Here is a 26,895-nt window from a genome sequence, read left to right as displayed (position 1 = left end):
AAGCTGTCTGGAGGGGTCCTAGCCCCAAAAACCAACGACCATTGTCATCAAAAAGGTCATCACTTGCTTACTGGAAAAGGTCATAAAGCGGACAGCACCTGGCACTGCCTTATTTCTAGGTGATAATGACCAATATGAATGGTCGTTACTAAATAGTTCGAATGCACTAGGCTGGTTACGCAGCCACCTCAGCAGCCTCGCTTACTTGTCACTGAGGTAGGACCCATTTGACAGGCAGGTGAGGGGCCGGCGACCGAGCGGGGACACGCGCGAGCCTCGCTTAATTCCCGAAAAAACATGAGCGGGCGGGGACTCGAACCCACGACCGAGCACTTATAAGTTTATAAGTGTTTGCTACCGCTGGGCTAGAGAGGGACTGTTGCTCACGTATCGGTATTTGGGGGTATATTATATTAAATCACGGGTCTCTCGTATCATTGACAAGTGGGACCGACGGGGATGGCCAACACTTGGCCAATTTCCGACAGGGGCCAACACTTAGCCAATTTCCGACAAGGGACGAGCAAATCTAGATCTCGGGGGCGGCAGCGACCGACGGGGACGGGGCGGCGGCGACCGACGGGGATGGGGGCGGCGACCGACAGGGGCGGTGACCAGCGGTGGTTGTGCTGACGCCACGGCCACCTCACCCATCGGCAGTGGCGGTGGTGCTGACACCACGGCCACCTCGGCCACGACGACCTCGCCCGGCAAGTGGAGGTAACAGTGGTGGTGCCTCTCGCCTCAGCCACCTCGCCCACTGGTAGTGGTGGTGGTGCCGCCGCCGAGCATGACGGACTCACCGCCGAGCATGGGGGACTCGCTGCTGCCGCCGGACAGAAGCTGGATTAGAAAAGGAGTTAGAAGGTTTTCGAAACAACATATGGAAGGAGTTGATGAATTCATGCAATTTGTTCGGGCAAATTTTTCCAAGGATGCTGTCATTGTTTTCCCATGCTGTAATTGCCTCAACCGTTCGAGAAAAGCTCAAGGAGTAGTGGAAGATCATCTTCTTCTTAATGGGATGGCCAACACATATGATAGATGGATATAACATGGAGAACCTTTAGCCGGACAACCTCAACATATTGAAGCTGATACACAGGCCCCTCATATGATGGGTGGTGGTGATGCTGGCATTAATTTTATGGAAAATATTGTGCGAGAGAATGCTGGTTTGGATGAAGAGGATGGGCATGAAGATGATAGGATTCCTGACCTATTGAAGGATCTGTACGATGGTGAAGATCGTGCTGATGGGCAGAAGTCGATGTTTGCTGAGGTGTTGGAGGAGGCTAAGCACGCAGCTCATGAAGGGGGTAAATTTTCAAGATTTACATTCACCGTGAAGTTACTCCACATCAAGTCTTTCTACTGGATTAGCAATGCTGCATTCAACGCAATACTCCGCCTTTTGACCTTGCAATTCCCTGATAGTTGTGTTCCCAGGTCTTATGATGAAGCATTGAGCATAATCCGCAGGCTGGGGCTAGGTTATGTTTCAATACATGTGTGCCCAAATAACTGTGTCTTGTTTCGGAAGGATTTTGCGAAGCATGACAACTGTCCAAAATGCAATGCCTCGAGGTGGAAAGATGCTGATGGGAAGAAGTCAATACCAGAGAAGGTACTGAGATACTTTCCGTTGATACCAAGGCTGCAGCGGATGTTTATCTCGAAGAAATCATCATTGGAGGTACAATGGCACAAGCTTCAACGGCAACCTGTGGACAATGAGCTGAGCCATCCAACGGACGGAGAGGCATGGAAAGAATTTGACCGTGAACATGGAGATTTTTCTGCAGATCCAAGGAATATAAAACTCGGCATTTCCACAGATGGCTTTAATCCGTTTGGGAACATGAACACGTCTTATAGCATGTGGCCTGTTTTTGTGGTGCCGTACAACCTGCCACCATGGGCATGCATGGATCTGTCCAACTTCATGATGTCACTGCTTATCCCTGGTCCAGAGTCTCCACGAAAGGATTTTGATGTCTTTATGGAGCCCCTCGTAGAAGAACTGCTCCAGCTCTGGACTGGTGTACGTACATACGATGCCTCTAGTCCGGAAGAAAAGTTCAATCTACATGCTGCAGTCATATGGTCCATCCATGATTTCCCGGCACTGCACACTCTGTCTGGGAGGATCACAGCGTGTTATCAGGCATGTGTCCATTGTGACAAAGACCCTTGCTCAAAGAGAATAAGGAGCAAGATCTGCTATATTGGGCACCGCCGCTTTCTTCCCCGAAACCATCGCTGGAGAAGAAGCAAAGATTTTAATGGTGAGAATGAAACCCGTGACAAGCCAGCTAAATTCACTAAGGAAGAGCTGGAGCAGCAACTTGAGAAGGTGAAGGATGTGAGACCAGGAAAGCTTGCAAAGAAAAGAAAGCGCGTGGAAGGTCAATGTTGGGACCGAAGGTCTTGTTTGTGGGACCTGCCATACTGGGCTGGTCTGAAATTAAGGCATAATCTCGATGTAATGCACATTGAGAAAAACATATGTGAGAATCTGCTAGGGACGTTTCTGAACATTGAAGGGAAGACAAAGGACACGGTTAGTTCTAGGCTTGATTTGGAGGACATGGGCATAAGAGAAGATTTTCATCTACAACATGATGAAGCTGAACATACATTTGAAATGCCACGAGCATGGTATACAATGAGTAAAGAACAAAAGCTAGCATTCTGTGAATTCATAAGAGCGGTGACATTTCCAGATGGTTATGCTTCTAACCTAGCAAAGTCTGTTACTTCTGATGGATTCAAGCTTTCAGTACTGAAAACCCATGATTGTCACATCCTCCTCCAAAGGATTTTACCGGCTGGCCTCCGTGGAATCATGGACAATGATATATATGAAGCGGTTGCTGAGCTGGGAAATTTCTTTAGAGAACTGTGCTGCAAAACACTCAAGTTAACTTTTCTGGAAAGACTTGAAAAAGAAATCCCAATTATTCTTTGCAAGCTTGAGAAGATTTTCCCTCCAAATTTCTTCATCGTGATGGTCCATTTGGCAGTGCACTTACCAAAAGAGGCAATGCTTAGAGGCCCTGTGCAATATGGTTGGATGTACCCAATCGAAAGAAGGCTGCTTACTTGTAAGCGTTATGTGCAAAACACGGCAAGACCTGAAGGTTCGATTGTTGAATCATATGTCGTTGACGAGTGCTTGACTTTTTGCTCTAGATACTTTGGCGATGTGGAAACAAGATGGAACCGGCCGGGCAGAAATAGAGAGCGGTCTGATTTGCATATTGGTGATGTCTCGGTTTTCAACCATGGTGTGAACTTTCTTGGAGCCTCGCGATACTTGGAGGCTGGTGATGAGTATGACAAGATGGTTTGGTATGTGCTTAGCAATTGCGCCGAGGTTATACCTGTTGGAGAACGTCTCATGGGAACCAAAAATTTTCCTACGCGCACAAAGACCTATCATGGTGATGTCCATCTACGAGAGGGGATGTGTGATCTACGTACCCTTGTAGACTGTACAGCAGAAGCGTTAGTGAACGCGGTTGATGTAGTGGAACGTCCTCACGTCCCTCGATCTGCCCCGCGAACCGTCCCGCGATCAGTCCCACGATCTAGTGCCGAACGGACGGCACCTCCGCGTTCAACACACGTACAGCTCAACGATGATCTCGGCCTTCTTGATCCAGCAAGAGAGACGGAGAGGTAGAAGAGTTCTCCGGCAGCGTGACGGCGCTCCGGAGGTTGGTGGTGATCTTATCTCAGCAGGGCTCCGCCCGAGCTCCGCAGAAACGCGATCTAGAGGAAAAACCGTGGAGGTATGTGGTCGGGCTGCCGTGGAAAAGTCGTCTCAAATCAGCCCTAAAACCTCCGTATATATAGGGGGAAGAGGGGGAGCCTTGCCTTTGGGTCCAAGGACCCCTAAGGGCTTCGGCCGAGCCAACGGGGGCAGCCCTCCCCTTCCAAACCGAGTCCAACTAGGTTTGGAAGGAGGAGTCCTTCCCCCTTTTCCCACCTCCTCTTTTTTTTCTTTTTTCTTTGATTTTATTCCTATGGCGCATAGGGCCTTCTTAGGCTGTCCCACCAGCCCACTAAGGGCTGGTGTGCCACCCCCAAGGCCTATGGGCTTCCCCGGGGTGGGTTGCCCCCCCCCCCCCCCCCCGGTGAACTCACGGAACCCATTCGTCATTCCCGGTAACTCCGAAAACCTTCCGGTAATCAAATGAGGTCATCCTATATATCAATCTTCGTTTCCGGACCATTCCGAAAACCCTCGTGACGTCCGTGATCTCATCCGGGACTCCGAACAACATTCAGTAACCAACCATATAACTCAAATACGCAAAAAACAACATCGAACCTTAAGTGTGCAGACCGAGCGGGTTCGAGAACTATGTAGACATGACCCGAGAGACTCCTCGGTCAATATCCAATAGCGGGACATGGATGCCCATATTGGGTCCTACATATTCTACGAAGATCTTATTGTTTGAACCTCAGTGCCAAGGATTCATATAATCCTGTATGTCATTCCCTTTGTCCTTCGGTATGTTACTTGCCCGAGATTCGATCGTCAGTATCCGTATACCTATTTCAATCTCGTTTACCGGCAAGTCTCTTTACTCGTTCCGTAATACAAGATCCCGCAACTTACACTAAGTCACATTGCTTGCAAGGCTTGTGTGTGATGTTGTATTACCGAGTGGGCCCCGAGATACCTCTCCGTCACACGGAGTGACAAATCCCAGTCTCGATCCATACTAACTCAACGAACACCTTCGGAGATACCTGTAGAGCATCTTTATAGTCACCCAGTTACGTTGCGACGTTTGATACATACAAAGTATTCCCCCGGTGTCAGTGAGTTGTATGATCTCATGGTCATAGGAACAAATACTTGACACGCAGAAAACAGTAGCAACAAAATGACACGATCAACATGCTACGTCTATTAGTTTGGGTCTAGTCCATCACGTGATTCTCCTAATGACGTGATCCAGTTATCAAGCAACAACACCTTGTTTATAATCAGAAGACACTGACTATCTTTGATCAACTGGCTAGCCAAATAGAGGCTTGCTAGGGACAGTGTTTTGTCTATATATCCACACATGTATATAAGTCTTCATTCAATACAATTATAGCATGGATAATAAACGATTATCTTGATACAGGAATTATAATAATAACTATATTTATTATTGCCTCTAGGGCATAATTCCAACAGTCTCCCACTTGCACTAGAGTCAATAATCTAGCCCTCACATCATCATGCGAATTACATTGTAATATATCTAACACCCATACAGTTCTGGTGTTGATCATGCTTTGCCCGTGGAAGAGGTTTAGTCAGTGGGTCTGCTACATTCAGATCCGTGTACACTTTGCATATATTTACGTCCTCCCCTTCGACATAGTCGCGGATGAGGTTGAAGCGTCGTTTGATGTGTCTGGACTTCTTGTGAAACCGTGGTTCCTTTGCTAGGGCAATGGCACCCGTGTTGTCACAGAACAAGGTTATTGGATTCAGTGCGCTTGGCACCACTCCAAGATCCGTCATGAACTGCTTCATCCAGAAACCCTCCTTAGCCGCCTCCGAGGCAGCCATGTACTCTGCTTCACATGTAGAATCTGCTACGACGCTTTGCTTGGAACTGCACCAGCTTACCGCACCCCCATTAAGAATAAATACGTATCCGGTCTGTGACTTAGAGTCGCCCGGATCTGTGTTGAAGCTTGCATCGACGTAACCTTTTACGGTGAGCTCTTCGTCACCTCCATACACGAGAAACATCTCCTTAGTCCTTTTCAGGTACTTCGGATTACTCTGGAACCTACCTGCCATACTTATGGCCAGGCTAACGTCTGGTCTAGTGCACAGCATTGCATACATGATAGAACCTATGGCTGAAGCATAGGGGACGGTGCTCATATGCTCTCTATCCTCATCAGTTGCTGGGCACTGAGTCTTACTCAATCTCGTACCTTGTAAAACTGGCAAGAACCCTTTCTTGGACTGTTCCATTTTGAACCTCTTCAAAACTTTATCAAGGTATGTGCTTTGTGAAAGTCCTATCAGGCGTTTTGATCTATCCCTGTAGATCTTAATGCCTAGAATGTAAGCAGCTTCTCCTAGGTCCTTCATAGAGAAACTTTTATTCAAGTAATCCTTTATGCTCTGCAAAAACTCTACATTGCTTCCAATCAGCAATATGTCATCCACATATAATATTAGAAACGCCACAGAGCCCCCACTCACTTTCTTGTAAATACAAGATTCTCCAACCACTTGTATAAACCCAAATGCTTTGATCACCTCATCAAAGCGTTTGTTCCAACTCCGAGATTCTTGCACCAATCCATAAATGGATCGCTGGAGCTTGCACACCTTGTTAGCATTCTTAGGATCGACAAAACCTTCGGGTTGCATCATATACAACTCTTCCTTAAGGAAACCGTTAAGGAACGCCGTTTTGACATCCATCTGCCAGATTTCATAATCGAAAAATGCAGCTATTGCTAACATGATTCTGACGGACTTAAGCATCGCTACGGGTGAGAATGTCTCATCGTAGTCAACTCCTTGAACTTGTGAAAAACCCTTTGCCACAAGTCGAGATTTATAAACGGTCACATTGCCGTCAGCGTCCGTCTTCCTCTTAAAGATCCATTTGTTCTGAATAGACTTACGGCCCTCAGGTAATACTTCCAAAGCCCACGCTTTGTTCTCATACATGGATCCTATCTCGGACTTCATGGCTTCTAGCCATTTGTTGGAATCTGGGCCCACCATTGCTTCTTCATAATTTGCAGGTTCATTGTTGTCTAACAACATGATTGACAAGACGGGATTACCGTACCACTCTGGAGCAGCACGTGGTCTCGTCGACCTGCGTGGTTCGACAGAAACTTGAACCGGAGTTTCATGATCATCATCATTAACTTCCTCCTCAGCCGGCGTCACAACGACAGAGGTTTCCCCTTGCCCTACGCCACCATCGAGAGGGATGAGAGGTTCGACAACCTCATCAAGTTCTATCTTCCTCCCACTCAATTCTCTCGAGAGAAACTCCTTCTCGAGAAAAGCTCCGTTTTTAGCAACAAACACTTTGCCCTCGGATTTGAGATAGAAGGTGTACCCAACTGTCTCTTTTGGGTAACCTATGAAGATGCACTTTTCCGCTTTGGGTTCCAGCTTTTCAGGCTGAAGCTTTTTGACATAAGCATCACATCCCCAAACTTTAAGAAACGACAACTTTGGCCTTTTGCCATACCACAGTTCGTATGGTGTCGTCTCAACGGATTTTGATGGTGCCCTATTTAAAGTGAATGCAGCTGTTTCTAATGCATAACCCCAAAACGATAACGGCAAATCGGTAAGAGACATCATAGATCGCACCATCTCTAATAAAGTACGATTACGACGTTCGGACACACCATTACGCTGTGGTGTTCCAGGCGGTGTCAACTGTGAAACAATTCCACATTGTCTTAAGTGAGCACCAAACTCGAAACTCAGATATTCACCCCCACGATCAGACCGTAGGAACTTGATCTTCTTGTTACGATGATTTTCAACTTCACTCTGAAATTGCTTGAACTTTTCAAATGTTTCAGACTTGTGCTTCATTAAGTAGACATAACCATATCTACTCAAATCGTTAGTGAAGGTGAGAAAATAACGATATCCGTCGCGTTCCTCTACGCTCATCGGACCACACACATCGGTATGTATGATTTCCAACAAGTCACTTGCACACTCCATTGTTCCGGAGAACGGAGTTTTAGTCATCTTGCCCATGAGGCATGGTTCGCACGTGTCAAGTGAATCAAAGTCAAGTGACTCCAAAAGTCCATCGGCATGGAGTTTCTTCATGCGCTTTACACCAATATGACCTAAGCGGCAGTGCCACAAAAATATGGCGCTATCATTGTTAACTCTAACTCTTTTGGTCTCAATGTTATGTATGTGTGTATCGCTATCAAGATTCAATATGAACAATCCTCTCACATTGGGTGCATGACCATAAAAGATGTTACTCATAGAAATAGAACAACCATTATTCTCTGACTTAAAAGAGTAACCGTCTCGCAATAAACAAGATCCAGATATAATGTTCATGCTCAACGCTGGCACTAAATAACAATGACTCAAGTTCATAACTAATCCTGATGGTAACTGAAGTGAAACTGTGCCGACGGCGATTGCATCAACCTTGGAACCATTTCCTACGTGCATCGTCACTTCATCTTTCGCCAGCCTTCGTCTATTCCGCAGTTCCTGTTTCGAGTTGCAAATATGAGCAACAGAACCGGTATCGAATACCCAGGCACTACTACGAGAGCCGGTTAAGTACACATCAATAACATGTATATCAAATATACCTGATTTTTCTTTGGTCGCCTTCTTATCAGCCAGACACTTGGGGCAATTGCGCTTCCAGTGACCCATACCCTTGCAATAGTAACACTCTGTTTCAGGCTTAGGTCCAGCTTTGGGTTTCTTCGTCGGATTGGCAACAGGCTTGCCGCTCTTCTTTGATTTACCCTTATTGCCTTTGCCGTTTCTCTTGAAACTAGTGGTCTTATTCACCATCAACACTTGATGTTCTTTACGGAGTTCAGACTCTGCGACTTTCAGCATCGCAAACAACTCGCCGGGTGACTTGTTCATCCCTTGCATGTTGTAGTTCAACACAAAGCCTTTATAGCTTGGCGGCAGTGATTGAAGGATTCTGTCAGTGATAGCCTCTTGCGGGAGTTCAATCCCCAGCTCAGCTAGACGGTTTGAGTACCCAGACATTTTGAGCACATGTTCACTGACAGACGAGTTCTCCTCCATCTTGCAAGCATAGAATTTATCGGAGGTCTCATACCTCTCGATCCGGGCGTTCTTCTGAAAGATAAACTTCAACTCCTGGAACATCTCAAATGCTCCATGACACTCAAAGCGACGTTGAAGTCCCGGTTCTAAGCCATACAAGACTGCACATTGAACTACTGAGTAGTCCTCCTTACGTGCTAACCAAGCGTTCTTAACATCTTGATCAGCCGTAGCGGGTGGTTCATCTCCTAGCGCGGCATTAAGGATATAATCCTTCTTCCCAGCTTGTAAGATTAGCTTAAGATTACGAGCCCAGTCTACAAAGTTGCTTCCATCATCTTTCAACTTAGCTTTCTCTAGGAACGTATTAAAATTCAGGGTGACTGTCGCGTGAGCCATGATCTACAACACAAATATATTCAAAGTGGACTTAGACTATGTTCAAGATAATTAGAGTTTAACTTAATCAAATTAATCGCTAAACTCCCACTCAAAAAGTACATCTCTCTAGTCATTTGAGTGGTTCATGATCCACTTACACTAGCTCAAGTCCGATCATCACGTGAGTTGAGCATAGTTTCAGTGGTAAGCATCCCCATGCTAATCATATCATCTATATGATTCATGATCGACCTTTCGGTCTCATGTGTTCCAAGGCCATGTCTGCACATGCTAGGCTCGTCAAGCTTAACCCGAGTGTTCCGCGTGCGCAACTGTTTTGCACCCGTTGTATGTGAACGTTGAGTCTATCACACCCGATCATCACGTGGTGTCTCAAAACGACGAACTGTAGCAACGGTGCACAGTCGGGGAGAACACAATTTCGTCTTGAAATTTTAGTGAGAGATCACTTCATAATGCTACCGTTGTTCTAGGCAAAATAAGGTGCATAAAAGGATTAACATCACATGCAATTCATAAGTGACATGATATGGCCATCATCACGTGCTCCTTGATCTCCGTCACCAAGCACCGGCACGATCTTCTTGTCACCGGCGCCACACCATGATCTCCATCAACGTGTCACCATCGGGGTTGTTGTGCTACTCATGCTATTACTACTAAAGCTACATCCTAGCAAAATAGTAAACGCATCTGCAAGCACAAACGTTAGTATAAAGACAACCCTATGGCTCCTGCCGGTTGTCGTACCATCTACGTGCAAGTCGATATTATCTATTACAACATGATCATCTCATACACCCAATATATCACATCACATCATTGGCCATATCACATCACAAGCATACCCTGCAAAAACAAGTTAGACGTTCTCTAATTTTGTTGTTGCATTTTTTACGTGGTGACCATGGGTATCTAGTAGGATCGCATCTTACTTACGCAAACACCACAACGGAGATATATGAGTTGCTATTTAACCTCATCCAAGGACCTCCTCGGTCAAATCCGATTCAACTAAAGTTGGAGAAACTGACACCCGCCAGTCATCTTTGAGCAACGGAGTTACTCGTAGCGATGAAACCAGTCTCTCGTAAGCGTACGAGTAATGTCGGTCCGAGCCGCTTCGATCCAACAATACCGCGGAATCAAGAAAAGACTAAGGAGGGCAGCAAAACGCACATCACCGCCCACAAAAACTTTTGTGTTCTACTCGAGAAGACATCTACGCATGAACCTAGCTCAGATACCACTGTTGGGGAACGTCGCAAGGGGAAACAAAAATTTTCCTACGCACACGAAGACCTATCATGGTGATGTCCATCTACGAGAGGGGATGTGTGATCTATGTACCCTTGTAGACTGTATAGCAGAAGCGTTAGTGAACGCGGTTGATGTAGTGGAATGTCCTCACGTCCCTCGATCCGCCCCGCGAACCGTCCCGCGATCAGTCCCACGATCTAGTGCCGAACGGACGGCACCTCCGCGTTCAGCACACGTACAGCTCAACGATGATCTCGGCCTTCTTGATCCAGCAAGAGAGACGGAGAGGTAGAAGAGTTCTCCGGCAGCGTGACGGCGCTCCGGAGGTTGGTGGTGATCTTATCTCAGGAGGGCTCCGCCCGAGCTCCGCAGAAACGCGATCTAGAGGAAAAACCGTGGGGGTATGTGGTCGGGCTGCCATGGAAAAGTCATCTCAAATCAGCCCTAAAACCTCCGTATATATAGGGGGAAGAGGGGGAGCCTTGCCTTGGGGTCCAAGGACCCCTAAGGGCTTCGGCCGAGCCAACGGGGGCAGCCCTCCCCTTCCAAACCGAGTCCAACTAGGTTTGAAAGAGGAGTCCTTCCCCCTTTTCCCACCTCCTCTTTTTTTTCTTTTTTCTTTGATTTTATTCCTATGGCGCATAGGGCCTTCTTAGGCTGTCCCACCAGCCCACTAAGGGCTGGTGTGCCACCCCCAAGGCCTATGGGCTTCCCCGGGGTGGGTTGCCCCCCCCCCCCCGGTGAACTCACGGAACCCATTCGTCATTCCCGGTAACTCCGAAAACCTTCCGGTAATCAAATGAGGTCATCCTATATATCAATCTTCGTTTCCGGACCATTCCAAAAACCCTCGTGACGTCCGTGATCTCATCCGGGACTCCAAACAACATTCGGTAACCAACCATATAACTCAAATACGCAAAAAACAACATCGAACCTTAAGTGTGCAGACCGTGCGGGTTCGAGAACTATGTAGACATGACCCGAGAGACTCCTCGGTCAATATCCAATAGCGGGACATGGATGCCCATATTGGGTCCTACATATTCTACGAAGATCTTATTGTTTGAACCTCAGTGCCAAGGATTCATATAATCCCGTATGTCATTCCCTTTGTCCTTCGGTATGTTACTTGCCCGAGATTCGATCGTCGGTATCCGTATACCTATTTCAATCTCGTTTACCGGCAAGTCTCTTTACTCGTTCCGTAATACAAGATCCCGCAACTTACACTAAGTCACATTGCTTGCAAGGCTTGTGTGTGATGTTGTATTACCGAGTGGGCCCCGAGATACCTCTCCGTCACACGGAGTGACAAATCCCAGTCTCGATCCATACTAACTCAATGAACACCTTCGGATATACCTGTAGAGCATCTTTATAGTCACCCAGTTACGTTGCGACGTTTGATACACACAAAGTATTCCTCCGGTGTCAGTGAGTTATATGATCTCATGGTCATAGGAACAAATACTTGACACGCAGAAAACAGTAGCAACAAAATGACACGATCAACATGCTACGTCTATTAGTTTGGGTCTAGTCCATCACGTGATTCTCCTAATGACGTGATCCAGTTATCAAGCAACAACACCTTGTTTATAATCAGAAGACACTGACTATCTTTGATCAACTCGCTAGCCAACTAGAGGCTTGCTAGGGACAGTGTTTTGTCTATATATCCACACATGTATATAAGTCTTCATTCAATACAATTATAGCATGGATAATAAACGATTATCTTGATACAGGAATTATAGTAATAACTATATTTATTATTTCCTCTAGGGCATAATTCCAACAATACCATATATTGAGTACGTTATATCTTGTGCACTCGTTATTTATTTACTTTTTCTTGGGTTGTTGGCACGAGCCTAATATTTTAATTCACCTGTTTTGTTGGCATTGCAGGAAATGCAAGGAAGAGTTAAATCAGGAAGAAAGCCAGATCAATGTTGATACAAGGGTTGCCAAGGGATTTTCTAAATGGTTTAAGAATCATGTTGGAAAGTAGCATGAGGAGAAGAAAGGCAGTGATGATCTATTTGCTTTGGCATGCTTACCGGATAAGCGAGTGCGAGTGTATTCAGCATGCATTGCTGATGGTGTCCGGTACCACACCGTTGATCGCGAGGAAAAAAGGAAGACACAAAATAGTGGAATCGTCACTGAGGGGTCACATACTCGTGAGAACATTGACTTCTATGGTTAGCTGAGAAGCATCTTAGAGTTGCAGTACAACTCTAGTGGAGGCATCCATCGCTCGGTTGTCTTATTTCGCTGTGACTGGTTTGATCTTGGTAACAAGAAGAAGAGAAAATCTTGTGTCAAGTATGATGGCCACTTCAAAAGCATCAACACTTCAAGGTGCTGGTATAAGAGTGATCCCTTTATTCTAACAGCACAAGCAATAATGGTATTTTACCTGCGAGACACTCTTTTGCACGGAAAATGGCGAGTTGTGCAAAACTTTGAGCACAGACACTTGTGGAGTGTGACTGAAACTGAAACTGAAGTGGAAAAGGGACCCGGTGGTAGTGGCCTAACATATCAGGATGATGACTGTACGGAAGTTCCGGTGCAAGCTCGTGATGACTCTATGGAAGTTCCGGTGCAAGCTGGTGATGACTCTATGGAAGTTCCAGTGCAAAGAAGAGTGCTTAGGGACCGGGAACGTGTGCTCATTGATGCTACAACAGTTGAAGGCATCAAGAAAAGAAGAAAGGTGGTAGCGGATGGACATGAGAGCGAGGATGAGGAAAACAGGACTTATCATACTATGCTGCAATATTGTAGTGACAATGAGGAAAACAGAAGTGGGCATAGAGTTCCTGGTTTTGGTATCGACGACGATGAGTAGCGAATAGACATGAAGGTAAATATTGTCTTCTTGGAAAACAGAAGTGAACGTTTTGGTATCAACCTTCTGTATAGTTTTTGTTGTTGTGATCCTGATGTAGTTTTTGTACTACAATTCTCTCCAGGTAGCAAAATGCATGAGACTGATGGTTGTAGTGATGGAGAGGCAGGTGGTGAAGATCATGATGGCTGGAGAGGCAAAATGTTGTATTCAGAAATGGCTGGAGAGGCAAAATGATGTAGTTTTGGTGCCATTTTCTTAGTTTTGGTGAGAACTGTTGGTTGTGATGTGATCCTGATTCAAATTGTTGTGTTGTAATGCAAAATATTGCAAACTGTTGGTTGTGATGTTCCTGAAGTTTTTTTGAACTGAATTGAGATGTTGTTTTCACAGCTATTTTCAGAACTACATCACACAGTTGTTGCTATCTAATTCAGAGAACTGAATTGAGATGTTGCATGTTGCTGTTGTTTTCGGAACTGGGAAACCTTTGCATTATGTCATCATATGTGATAAAGTTGCCATGTAAAATTGGTCCAAATCATAGAAACACCAAAAGGTTTCCAAGATTCAACCACTAGGTAGGAACGGTCATGCCCGCCGTTTCGACCGCATTTTGAAACGGCCATGAAAAATTCAAAAAAAACAAAAAATGGGAAACCTTTGCATTATGTCATCATATGTGATAAAGTTACCATGTAAAATAATAAACTTGTAATACGACAATTATTTTTAAAAAGTGTTCAAACAAATGAGCTATCATGTGTGAAGATTCATGGCTTTCAAGCCACATGATCAATCTCATGGCCATATTCATGGCATAGTTTGTTGAAATGGTCTCATATTTTGCATAATGGTGCATGTTGGAATGAAAAACAATCTTGATTAAGGAAGTTTTCATCTTCCTTGTATGAAAAACTCATTTTTTTCATTTTTCAAGTGCCCGAAATGAGTTTTTTTGTGAAGGACCTACCATATATTTGTTTCAAAATTGGTCCAAATCATTTTTCTAACATACTAGGCCATATTTAATGTACAATTGACAAAATGGTTGGGTGTCAAAAGCTTTTATCCATCTCTCGTGAAAAAGACAAATCTATGTCAAATCAGTTGGAAGCGGGTCAAATTTGAACTGTGGCTGCCTTATAGTTTGCTCTTTATTTTTTCGAAAAATCATTTCTAGGTACACAAGTATCTACTTAATCATAGAAACACCAAAAGGTTTCCAAGATTCAACCACTAGGTAGGAACGGTCATGCCCGCCGTTTCGACCGCATTTTGAAACGACCATGAAAAATTCAAAACAAATCAAAAAAATGGGAAACCTTTGCATTATGTCATCATATGTGATAAAGTTACCATGTAAAATAATAAACTTGTAATACGACAATTATTTTTAAAAAGTGTTCACACAAATGAGCTATCATGTGTGAAGATTCATGGCTTTCAAGCCACATGATCAATCTCATGGCCATATTCATGGCATAGTTTGTTGAAGTGGTCTCATATTTTGCATAATGGTGCATGTTGGAATGACAAACAATGTTGATTAAGGAAGTTTTCATCTTCCTTGTATGAAAAACTCATTTTTCATTTTTCAAGTGCCCGAAATGAGTTCTTTTGTGAAGGACCTACCATATATTTGTATCAAAATTGGTCCAAATCATTTTTCTAACATACTAGGCCATATTTAATGTGCAATTGACAAAATGGTTGGGTGTCAAAAGCTTTTATCCATCTCTCGTGAAAAAGAAAAATCTATGTCGAATCACCTGGAAGCGGGTCAAATTTGAACTGCGGCTGCCTTATAGTTTGCTCTTTATTTTTTCCAAAAATCATTTCTAGGTACACAAGTATCTACTTAATCATATAAACACCAAAAGGTTTCCAAGATTCAACCACTAGGTAGGAACGGTCATGCCCGCTGTTTCGACCGCATTTTGAAATGGCCATGAAAAATTCAAAAAAATCAAAAAAATGGGAAACCTTCGTGTCGCATCATCACATGTGACCTGCCAACTAGAAAAGATATATAAATTTGAGTAACGATGTCTTCTTGAACTATTCGGTATGATTTTAACCATTATTTCTACAACGTTTATAAAAAGAAAAAGAAAAAGTCTGCCTCCAAACCCCAAAAAACTAGTGAAAATTTTCCCTCCCACCCCACCAGATTTTCCCTCTCACTCAACCAAAATTTCCCTCCACTCCCTCTCCCACTACCACACAGGACCCACCACTCCCCTCTCCATTCCACTCCCCACTACCCACTCCCCACTCCGCCGCCCCTCCCCTGCTCCACGCCGCCCCTCCACCCCTCTCCCCGATGACGACTACATCGACGACATCGACGGCTACATCTACATCGACGATGACTACATCGACAACGTCGATGGCTACATCTACATCGACGACGACGGCTACATCTAAATCGACATCGACGGCTACGACTACATCGACGACGACAGTACCTCTCCCCTCGACCCATCTCCCATTGATACATCCCCTCATGTGTTCTTCTAGTAGATCTTCTAGGGTTTGATAGATCCCCCTCATGTCTTCCTCTAGGGTTCATGGGGCTGGATCAATGGGGATGGTTCGGTACATTCATGGTGTTAGGGTTAGGGTTCATGGGGTAAATATGTCCGCTGACATGGTTCATAGGGTTAGGGTTCATTTTGCTTGACTACTATGGCTTGCTTGCTTGCTAGCATACATGGTTAATTAGAGTTTCCATGCATTGCTACACTTGTATGTGCATGCTAGTCCAAGTGCTTCAATTTAGTTGCTTGCTTCAACTGTCAGTTTAGTACTGATGCATTAACTGTATGCGCATTGCTACACGTGTATGATGTTTATTCTATTTGCTTTCCTTTATTAGTACTGATGCATGCTGGTCTAAATGCTTTCCTTTATTGATATAAGTGCATCATTTTACTTTATCCCTGTTGTATTTGATTGTTGTTTATTCTATTTTGCAAGCACCACCTCAAGATCATCGTATGCAAGTTGCTCCTTGTGGTTATACTGTTAGATTTATAAATATCTTGGAGGCTGGTGATGTAAAATTCTGTCAGATTTTATTATGCAAATCTATTGCTGTAATCTGAATTAGATGTCTTAGTTGTGCATGTATGTTGTTACTCTTCCTTAGCTGAATAAGTAGGATTAAATGATAATAAAATATCATAAGATATGTTTGGCTGTCTGTCCATGCATTCCAACAATTAACCTAATAATTATGTTTCCTTTGCCTTGCAAAGATGAGCCTCCTCTCACCGAGTACGAGAAGGTTAGGGCTAGAAATATGATGAGGAACAATCGGATATTCCAGTCCCTTTGCATTGATGCAATAGCGTCAATGATTAGGAAAACAAATGATGTACAACAAGGTACAACTAATGGGGTTCAAGAAGGTAGTGGAGTTATCAGTGATGACCCAGAGTACAATCCTAAGGAGGAGGAAGTTGTAGTGCACAAGACTGTTAAGGTGCAAACTCTGTCTTGCTTGGAGGGTTCGGGTTCTTGTATGCTCTGTGTTTCCTTGTGCTCACATATTTATCTTGTGATCTAATTTTTTTCTGTGCTATTTATACAAGGCACTGAAGGAATCCAGAACGAAGAGGCCTGGTGTTAAGAAGACAGACAACAAGAATAGGAAGAGCTCAGAAGCATCTGCTGCAATGCCTCCAGGAAGGGTGATGGCCCCACCTCCAGGACAAACAAAGAGGATCCTGGAACCTGATGAACCTGATAGAGTCACAAGGCAGAAAGCAACTATGGCGGCTGCGACGGACCATCAGGAAAGTCCGATGGGCATGGACTTTGAGAGCTCGATGGAAATGCGTGATGAGTTTTCGCCGATGAACGAAGAAACCACTCTCTGCATGGATGAAAGCGGCACTGTGTGCATACCCCTCAGGCGTGGTGCACCTTCTATTGACAGGAATGATGTCGTCAATGAAGAAGAACAGCAGCTTGTGCTTCAACCAGGCAAGTTCACCTTCTCTTTTACTAGTGCATTTTGCAAATGGAAGTGATCATGTATGCTTACCTGTTTAGCACAACCATTCCTGCATTTGTCAATTTCTCTTCTAATTTATGAGTTCAATTTCATTTTCAGATGCAATGACTAACAAGCATAGACTTAGAAAGGGCAAAGGGCTAGAGAGAATCACCAAGGCGCTTGGCACAAAGGTGCCTATCCAAATTGCCCAAGGGATGAAGCGTCCAGAGAAGCCTCTACAGACAGCAAAGTTTGCTTCTGAGTGTGGACTCGTTGCAAGAAGCCATCTGCCGGTTTTTCCTCACTTCAAGGAATACAAAAATAATGCTACTCTAGTGGAGGACTACATTGGGAAAGTTGTTGTAAGCTACTTGTTTTATAGTTAATGTGCTACTCTATTTTCTGTTATGTAGTTAATGATCACTAATGTTGTTCCTTCCTTTTTTGTTGTCTTGGTAGGAAAATTTTGAGATAAACACAGACTCGGAGACCATCAAGTACGCATGCAAAGATGTTGTGCAGAAAAGTTCAAAGAATCGACGCCATAATATCAAGAAGAAGTATTTTGATATCGTAGCAGCAAACAAAGTGAGCACCAAGTCTCCGGTTCCAGATCTGAAGAACGGTGAATGGCAAGGTCTGGTGCAAATGTGGTCTACCCCAAGACACAAGGTATGTATATGCTATGTTTGCTGATTTATGTTCTGCACATCAGGATGGGAATGGGCCATGGTCCCCTTCTTCCTCTTCCATGTTTCTGATCAGAGTAGGAACAATAGAGAGCATCAACTTTCAAAATCAACACCATATGTAATACACTGACTCTTATATAGTACTAGTTGTTCATGTGCTTGTGCTAGTGCAGGATAACTGAAATATTTCCAAATAAAATATGCTCAGACTCGTATTGTCCTACTATACTACTGCCTATTCCACTTTCTTTCAACTTGGCAAATAACATTATGCGTTTTTGTAGGAAACGTGTGTGTCGAACAAGATTAATCGAGAAAAGGTCGTGTACCAACACAGAACTGGTTCCAGGCACTACACCGCACACATTTTTGCCACTGTGAGTACCTTTTTCTAAAGACCTTACCGTTTGATCCTCGTTGAATATCATTTCTTATTCTTGCTGAATAACATTTCAACTTTTGTTGAAAAACATTTCAGAAAGAAGAGCGTAAGGGTGAGGAGCTGTCTGCGATTGACTTGTTCAAGGCCACCCACAACAGCAAGAAGCACGGGTTTTCGGAGCCAGTCAAGATTGCTATAGTAAGCCACTCCATGCTTTTGTCCAGCTAGTTCAAACTTTTTTATATAGACCTCAGCCCTGTTTGATTCACAGCCAGCAAGAACACACACTGTGTTCCATGATTTGATGTTGTTTGCTAGAGCCTAAGATAGGTTTGGTATCTCAACAAAGATATCGAATTTGTTGTACAGTTCTCAACAAAGATATCTGAATTTGCTGTAGCTATTTGTTGCATTTTTATGATATGATGAAAATTGATCTGAATGTTAGTTCTCAACAAAGAAGCCATATTATATAGAACCACCATATTGTTCTGATTGCATGTCTCTAGATCACATAAGTGTGTACACTTGTTGTAGCCAGATTAAAATAATGCTATAAGTTTAGTAGTTATCATCTACTTCTGTTTGAGTTTGAGTAAAATATCTACATATAGATTTTGTGTGTTGGTTTGATTACTTCAAATAATCCATTTATTGGTCTGGTTTGGTGGCATTCTTGTTTGGTTTCTCTTGCAGAATGTGAAATAGATCTGCCACTAATGTCTATCATTTTCCTCCATATGTTAGCTTGAGATGGAAAAAATGAAGGACGCACCAATACCAGAAGGTGAAGAACCAAAGTCTGATGCTGAGATTGTTGAAGAAGTGCTCAAGACCGAAGTCAACCAAGCACATTCCTCAGGAATGTTGGGCTCAAGTCATCTAGTAAGAACTCTGGCAAAGGAACTGCTGTTGTGGCTGCTCATGTTCGTGATCTTCAGCAGAAGCTGGAGAGGTCGGAGCTTCAAGCTAAAGTGATGCAAGAAGAAATGGCAGCAATCAAGCTAAAGGCTGAAGAATATGAAGCTGCACGCGACAAGGAACTGGAGCTGTTGCGCAAGAAGTCTCAGGAACAGGAAGAGAAGTTAGCCCACTTGATGGCTCTCTTCGGCGCTAAAGCATTGTAGAAGTTGAACCTGTCGTAGAACCTGTCCTAGAAACAGTGAAGTGGGCTAACTTCTCAAGAACCTGATGAAGTTAGCCCACTTGATTGGTCATTCTGGTGATCAAACAATGTCTTGCTCTATTTTGTGAAGCTGTTAGGCCCGGGCGTTCGGGTTTACCCGAAAATTCGGGTCGGGTAATTCGGGTTAAAAATAATTCGGGTTCCTAACTTTGAAACCCGAGATTTCTCTAAAAAGATCACTACCCGACATTTTGGGTACCCGGAAATTCGGGTTTCGGGTTCGGGTAATTCGAACTACCCGAGAATGTAAACACCCTTCAATTATTCCATCAATATCTCAGGCTCTCAGCAATATAACACGTAAAATTTCAGCAATATAACATTTGTTGTTTCAGCAATAGTTTGTACAAAGTTTCTGCAATATTTCAGCAATATAGCAAGTGAAATGATACTATTTCAGTTATTATAGCAGCATAACAACAAGAAAATTGAAATTACAGCAGCATAACAGCACAACAGCAGCATAACAGCACAACAGCTAGCAAAATCACAGAATCTCAGCAACTCCAGCAGCATAACAGGCTAACAACAAATATAAAAAGCATCACTCTTAGTGCTTGGAGATGGACGTGCTCCAGTCCAGCCTCCTAGTGCTCCACTCCAGCCTCAGCACCTTTAAGTTGTTCCAGGTTTGGAGATGGACGTGCTTGCGGTTGATTTGGAAGTGGATGCTTTATTTTTATCACCTTTTGCTTTGGGAATATGCAGTCCACCAAATTCTTCAATTAACTCTATAAAGTATAAACAATAGAATACAACAATGTAGTGAATAATAAAACATGAAGGCATGTTTTCCATCTTAGTCAATTCCAAGTACGTCTCTAAACAAATGAATGCAACAAACAAAAAACACATGAACAAAATGAGGGACTATTTTACCTTTTTCCATCTTAGCCAATTCCTCCATATTTTCTTGTATATCAATAGGAGTAGTCCTTCGAAGCCAATCTTGCGAACAAACAAGAGCTTCCAACATAAATGGAGTAAGTGATGTACGAAAGTCATCTAGTATACGCCCACTTGTGCTGAAAGCCACCTCCGAAGCTACCGTTGAGATGGGTATGGAAAGCACATCACGTGCCAAATGAGCCAAGATGGGAAATCTGTGAGCATTGAGCTTCCACCAACAAAGAATGTCAAGTTGCGCTTCTTGGTTCTCGGTATCTTCGGCAAGGTATTTGTCAAGTTCTGACTTAGCATTGGTACTTGTACCATTGTTCCTCTTCAGCTTCTTGGCAATAACATCTTGTAGCATGCCTCCTCTACCTCCCTTTGATACTCTTGTGTCATCTATATCTGTTGTTCCTTCAGTTGGAGCATACAATTTCCTATATTCTTCAAACAAATCGTTGAGACAAGTGTTAATAGCCGCCCATACTAGCTGTCCTCTTTCCTGTCCAAATATTTCTTCAATGAGAGCATGTGTGTATAAAGATAATTTGTATCTTGGATCAACTACTGCTGCCATAAAAATAAATAGGTTAATATTCTCCTTCTCCTTCTTCTCCATTCCTTTTACCTTAGTCCTGTTCTGCGCTTCAGTCCCCATCTCATTGGTGTGCCAAAGTCCCCAATATTTATCAAATTTGTCTTTCATTCGTTGGCCCATAGCAACTTGCAAGCTATCTTCACTTCTCAGCCAAGTTTGAATCAACAAATGAATTTCAGCAATTTCATGAAAGAAGGTATTGGAAGTGACATGTAAACTAACAGAGAGACGATTTGTGAGATCATAAAAATGTCCCAGAAATTCTTCCATCTTTCTAGCATTTTCCCAATCTATTTCTTCGGGGCAACCAAACCCGCCATTCTCTTCAGAAAGATCAAACTTGTAAGTCAAGTCCTCTTCAGCTAACCTCAAGAACACCTTCTCATATACATTTGCAGCCTTAAGCATGAGATATGTCGAGTTCCATCTAGTTGGAACATAAATCTTCAGAAATGCCTTGCAGTCCACCTTCTCTTCTGTTACAAATTCCTTAAACTTGACCAATCTGGTGCCACCATTTCTAATATATCTAACAGCAGCTCTAACACGTCGTATAGAGAGGTCGACTTCCTTTAGGCCATCTTGCACAATAAGGTTAAGAATGTGCGCAGCACACCTCATGTGCAAATACTTGCCCTTTGCTATGTTTGTAGGTGTTTTGTTCAAATGCCTCCTCAAAAATACAATACCACTATCATTGGCGCTTGCATTATCAACAGTTATTGTCATTACTCTCTCTGCATACCCCATTCAGCCATACATTTCAGCAAGTTCCTCCCAATGTCTTCGCCCTTATGTCCCTTCACCAAGAAGAAATTGATGATTTTCTTGTGTAAAACCCAATCACCATCAATGAAACTTGTTGTCACAGTCATATATCCATCTTGCTGCTGTGATGTCCAACAATCTGTTGTTAAACATACCCTTTGGCAAGAATCTTTCAAAAACTTTTTCACTTGGGCTTTTTCTTTGAAGTAACGACGCACAACATCCCGAGTAGTGGTTCTTCTAGATGGTACAGTGAAACGTGGGCATGCTTTGGACATAAATTTCCTAAATCCCGACTTCTCACCAAAACAAAATGGCAGCTCATCTTCAATTATCATTTCAGCAAATGCTTCCCTAAGTTCATCAGCATTATACTTCCAAGTCCCAGGTGCTTCCCCCTGAGTTAATTGCAGAGTACCTTGAGTTGAATCTTTATTGAACTTGTGAGGATTCCGCTTGCAAACATTAAAGTGCCTCCTTAAGGCTGATGTACCGTGCCCCTTTGATTCGGCCTTGATTTGACGGGAGCAATATTTGCATTTACCAGCCTTCAGCTTATTGTCCTCCTTGATCTTGATGAAGTGCTCCCACATATCTGATCTAGGTTCCATCTGCTTCCTTCCCTGATCTTTTGCAGGTTCCTTGTCCACATCAAAAACCTCACGATCTGTAGTTTGCTCCTCAGTAGGCGGTGATGGTTGTGCTGCTTGTGCATGAGAAGATTGGCCTGTTGACGGCTGTGAACTAGATATGAAGTCAGCTGACTGTGATGACTCGAAGTCCATTGTGTTGCCTGCTTCCTCTTCCTCGGTCATCTATACAACAACATCGAGTAAATAAAATCCAAAGTTCCAAGCAGCAACATCAAGTAAATAAAAGCATAACTGCACATTCATATCCAAAGTTCCAAGCAGCAACATCAAGTAAATAAAATCATTTACAAATTTATAAGCTAGCTAACAGAACTAGCAGAACATGATAGTTCAATCTATAAACTAACAGAACGTTGCCCAAATTTAGAAGCTAGCTAACAGAACTACACATTCAAATCCAAACAGCAACTTCAAGTAAATAAAATTTATTCATTTCACCTCAATACCTCATCTATAAACTAAACAGAACATGATAGTTCAATCTAAATTTGAAATTTCGAATACATAAAAACTAAAGAACATGGAGAACAGTACATGTGAATGTGCACTTACAGGTGTTGTCGATTCGTCGGGAATCAGGGAAGCGAACGCCGGGAGAAGGAAAGAAGAAGCCGTCGTTCGTCTGGAGCTTGCGCACGTCGGTCGTCGGCTGCTGCTGGGCTTCTGCTTGCTGGCGTGGCGGTTGTGACCATGTGACGGACTAGTGGACGGCGGCCTGACGCGGCAGCGGGGGGACACGGCGCGGGCGGCACTGGTGGACGGCGGTGATGGACTGACGATCCGCGCGGGCGCGGCCGCGGAGGGGCAGAGCGCGGGCGTTGTTTACTGGCCGTGGCGGCCTAGTGGGCGGCGAGCCGGCGACTGCAGGTGGCGGCTGGGAGTGGGAGACTGGGAGTGGAAGGGGTGGAGGCGAGCCTGGCAAGGGGATGGGGATGGGGTCGTGCGGTGCTAGGGTTCAGGAAGTTGGGCTGGGCCTCGGCCGCCCGCACTAGTGGCCTAGTGCTACGTTTCCTCGGGTAATCGGGCAATTCGGGTACCGTACACTGATACCCGAACTAACCAAATTAATTTCGGGTTTTCTAAATTGGTACCCGATCTATAGCTCGGGTTTGTCGGGTTCGGGCTTTTCGGATTCGGGCTCGGGTAGTTCGGGTGCGGGCTTCGGGTTTCGGGTTTTATGCCCGGGCTTAGAAGTTGTGCACCTGTGAAGTTGTCAATTATTTAAGTTTTGTTTGGACCATTTTGTTTGGGCACTAAAGTTAGTTTGGACAGCAAAAAGGCCGAGGCCCAAACAAGAAATAGACTAAGAAGGCTTGGGCCTAAAAAAAGAGTAGGCCAAGGCCCAAAAGAAAAGTGGACTAATAAAAAACCTGCTCAGTAAAAGATTATATCCCAGAAAATAAAAGGCCAAATTATTGGGCCCGACCCATGTAGACGATCGGAATGGACCGAGCTGAATCTTATTTACGACCTTTTCATTTCGTCATAATCTACCACGTTAGGCTGCCACGGTGGATCTGCCGTGGTGTGGGCAGATTGCTAGTGACCAAATCATTTGGTCATTAAACCTACGACCTTCTGTTTGGTCATAAAATCTTACGACCAATCCAGAAAAAAGGTCGTTATAGTTCACTAAAGACCCTCAGTTTTAGACCTTCTGTTTTTTGTCATAAAAAGGTCACAAATGGAAATCAATGATCATTCAGTGACCAATATTGAAGGTCGTTAGTTGACATATTTCTTGTAGTGTACGTCATCATTATTTTGCTCAATCAAAGTAGACAAAGGCACATCATAGGATCAATATGAGCATGTTTACTAGCAAACAATTTCATAAGAGCATCAACTTTTTCACTCAAAGCACCAATTTCTTCTATAGAATTAACATTTTTACTAGTAGGAGCTCTTTCAGTATGCCATTGTGAATAATTAGCCATAATATTATCAAGAAATTTAGTAGCATCACCCAAAGTAATTTCCATAATAGTACCACCCGCGGTGGAATCTAAAAGATTTCTAGAAACAAAATTCAATCCCGCATAAAAAAAATTATGACCATCCCCAAATTAAAACCATGAGTTGGGCAGTTTCTTATCATCAATTTGATCATTTCCCAAGATTGAGAACATGCTCATGCTCAAGTTGTTTAAAATTCATAATCTAATTTCTAAGAGAAGCATTTTTGCGAGAGGAAAATACATTGTGATAAAAGCATCTTTGCACTTGTTCCAAGAATTAATATTATTTCATGGTAAAGATGAAAACCAGATTTTAACACGGTCATGCAAAGAGAATGGAAATAATTTCAACTTGATAGTATCATTGTCCACGTCTTTCTTGTTTGGCAGATCACACAATTCTACGGAAGTGTTTAGATGGGACGCGACATCCTCATTTGGATTACTGGAAAATTGCTCTTTCATAACAAGATTCGACAAAGCGGCATTAATATCATAAGACTATGCACTAGTGATGGGAGGAGCAACTGGAGTGCTAATAAAATCATTGGTATTGGTATTCGAAAAATCACACAACTTAGTGTTCTCTTGAGTCATCATGACTACTTAAACAAGAACACAAGCAAACAAGAGATCCGGCAAGAAAACGGCAAGGGAAAGATGGCAAACAAAATGGCAATTTTTTGTGAAGTGGGGAAAAGCAAAAAAAGAGGCAAATGGCAAATAAAGTAGTTGTAAGGATATGTGATTTGTGTGTAGGAACCTGATAGATCTTGACTTGATCTTCCCCGACAACGGCGCCAGAAATCTTTACTACTCGCAGGTGCGTTGGTTTCCCTCCAAGCTTAAAGGGTGATGGAGCACAGCGATGGCAAGTATTTCCCTTAGTTAAGAAACCAAGGTATCAATCTAGTAGGAAGATCCACAAAACTATGTAAGTGACACCTTCAGAGAAATAGCAAATCCTCGCAACCCAATGCGTGGAGGGGTTGCCTATCCCTCTTGGGTAAAGTAAGGATAATCTGATATATGCAAATAAGAGTGATAGCAAATAGAACGCAGCAAGGTATTTTTGGTTTTTTTATAATATACATCTGAAAACAAAAGATCAAATAAATTAGAAAAGCAAATAGCAAAGTAGAGATTGCAAATAGATGTTGTGAAGTAGACCCAGGTTTCACTAGTGGCTTCTCTTGAGAAAATAGCAAGCGGTGAGTAGACAAATTACTGTTGTGCAATTGATAGAATAGCAAATAATTATGACGATATTCAAGACAATGATCATGTATATAGGCATCACGTCCAAAATAAGTAGACCGACTTCTGTCTGCATCTACTTATATCACTCCACACATCAATCGCTATCCAGCATGCATCTAGTGTATTGAATTCATGGAGAAATGGAGTAATGCCTTAAGAACGATGACATGATGTAGACAAGATCTATTCATGTAGGAATATATCCCATTGTTTTATCCTTTGTACCAACGATACATGTGTGTCATGTCTCTTTCTGTCAGTGAGATTGAGCAACGCAAGATCGAACCCATCACAAAGCACCTCTTCCCAATGCAAGATAAAAGATCAAGTTGGCCAGACAAAAATCAAATATTAGAGAAGAAATACGAGGCTATAATAATCAAGCATGAATATTTTTACATATATCTAATCATAAACTCACAATTCATCAGATCCCAACAAACACACCGCAAAAGAAAGAGTTACATCTTAGGGATCTTCAAGAGAGCATTGTATTGAGAAACAAAACGAGAGAGAAAGCCATCTAGCTACTGCCTACGGACCCGTAGGTCTGATATAAACTACTCACACATCACCGGAGGAGCACCAATGAGGACGGTGAACCCCTCCGTGATCGTGTCCCTCTCCTGAACGGGCTCTATGTTGAATTTCATGGCTCTAGAACTTGCGGCGGCTGAAATAATTTTTCGTGGACTCCTCTAGGGTTTTCTGAATATTGGGGTATTTATAGAGCTCACATGCGGTGGAGAAGTTTTCCGAGGGCCCCACTAGACACCAGGTGGAGCCAGGGGCCTCTAGCATGCCCTGATGTCTAGTGGGCACCTAGGCCTTGTCTGGTGCTCATTCTTGCTTCCCAAGTTTCCTTCTGGTCCAAAAAACCCCATCAAGTTTCATGGCAATTGGACATCATCTGATATGGATTTTCTGCGAAGGAAAAAATAGCAAAAAAATAGCAACTCGCACTAGGCATTGTGTCAATAGGTTAGTCCCAAAAATGATATAAAACTGCTATAAAATGATTATAAAACATCCAAGAATTATAATATTACAACACGGTACAATCAGAAATTATAGATACGTTGGAGACGTATCAATGCCCAAGTCTGGAGATGAGAAGATCATTAGAGGGTATTCCATCAATATCCTGCACCACGTTGATTCTCACACAAGGAT

Source organism: Hordeum vulgare, chromosome 4H (assembly GCF_904849725.1).
Source record: "Hordeum vulgare subsp. vulgare chromosome 4H, MorexV3_pseudomolecules_assembly, whole genome shotgun sequence".
NCBI classification, from domain to species: domain Eukaryota; kingdom Viridiplantae; phylum Streptophyta; class Magnoliopsida; order Poales; family Poaceae; genus Hordeum; species Hordeum vulgare.
Note: the sequence above shows the minus strand (reverse complement) of the source record.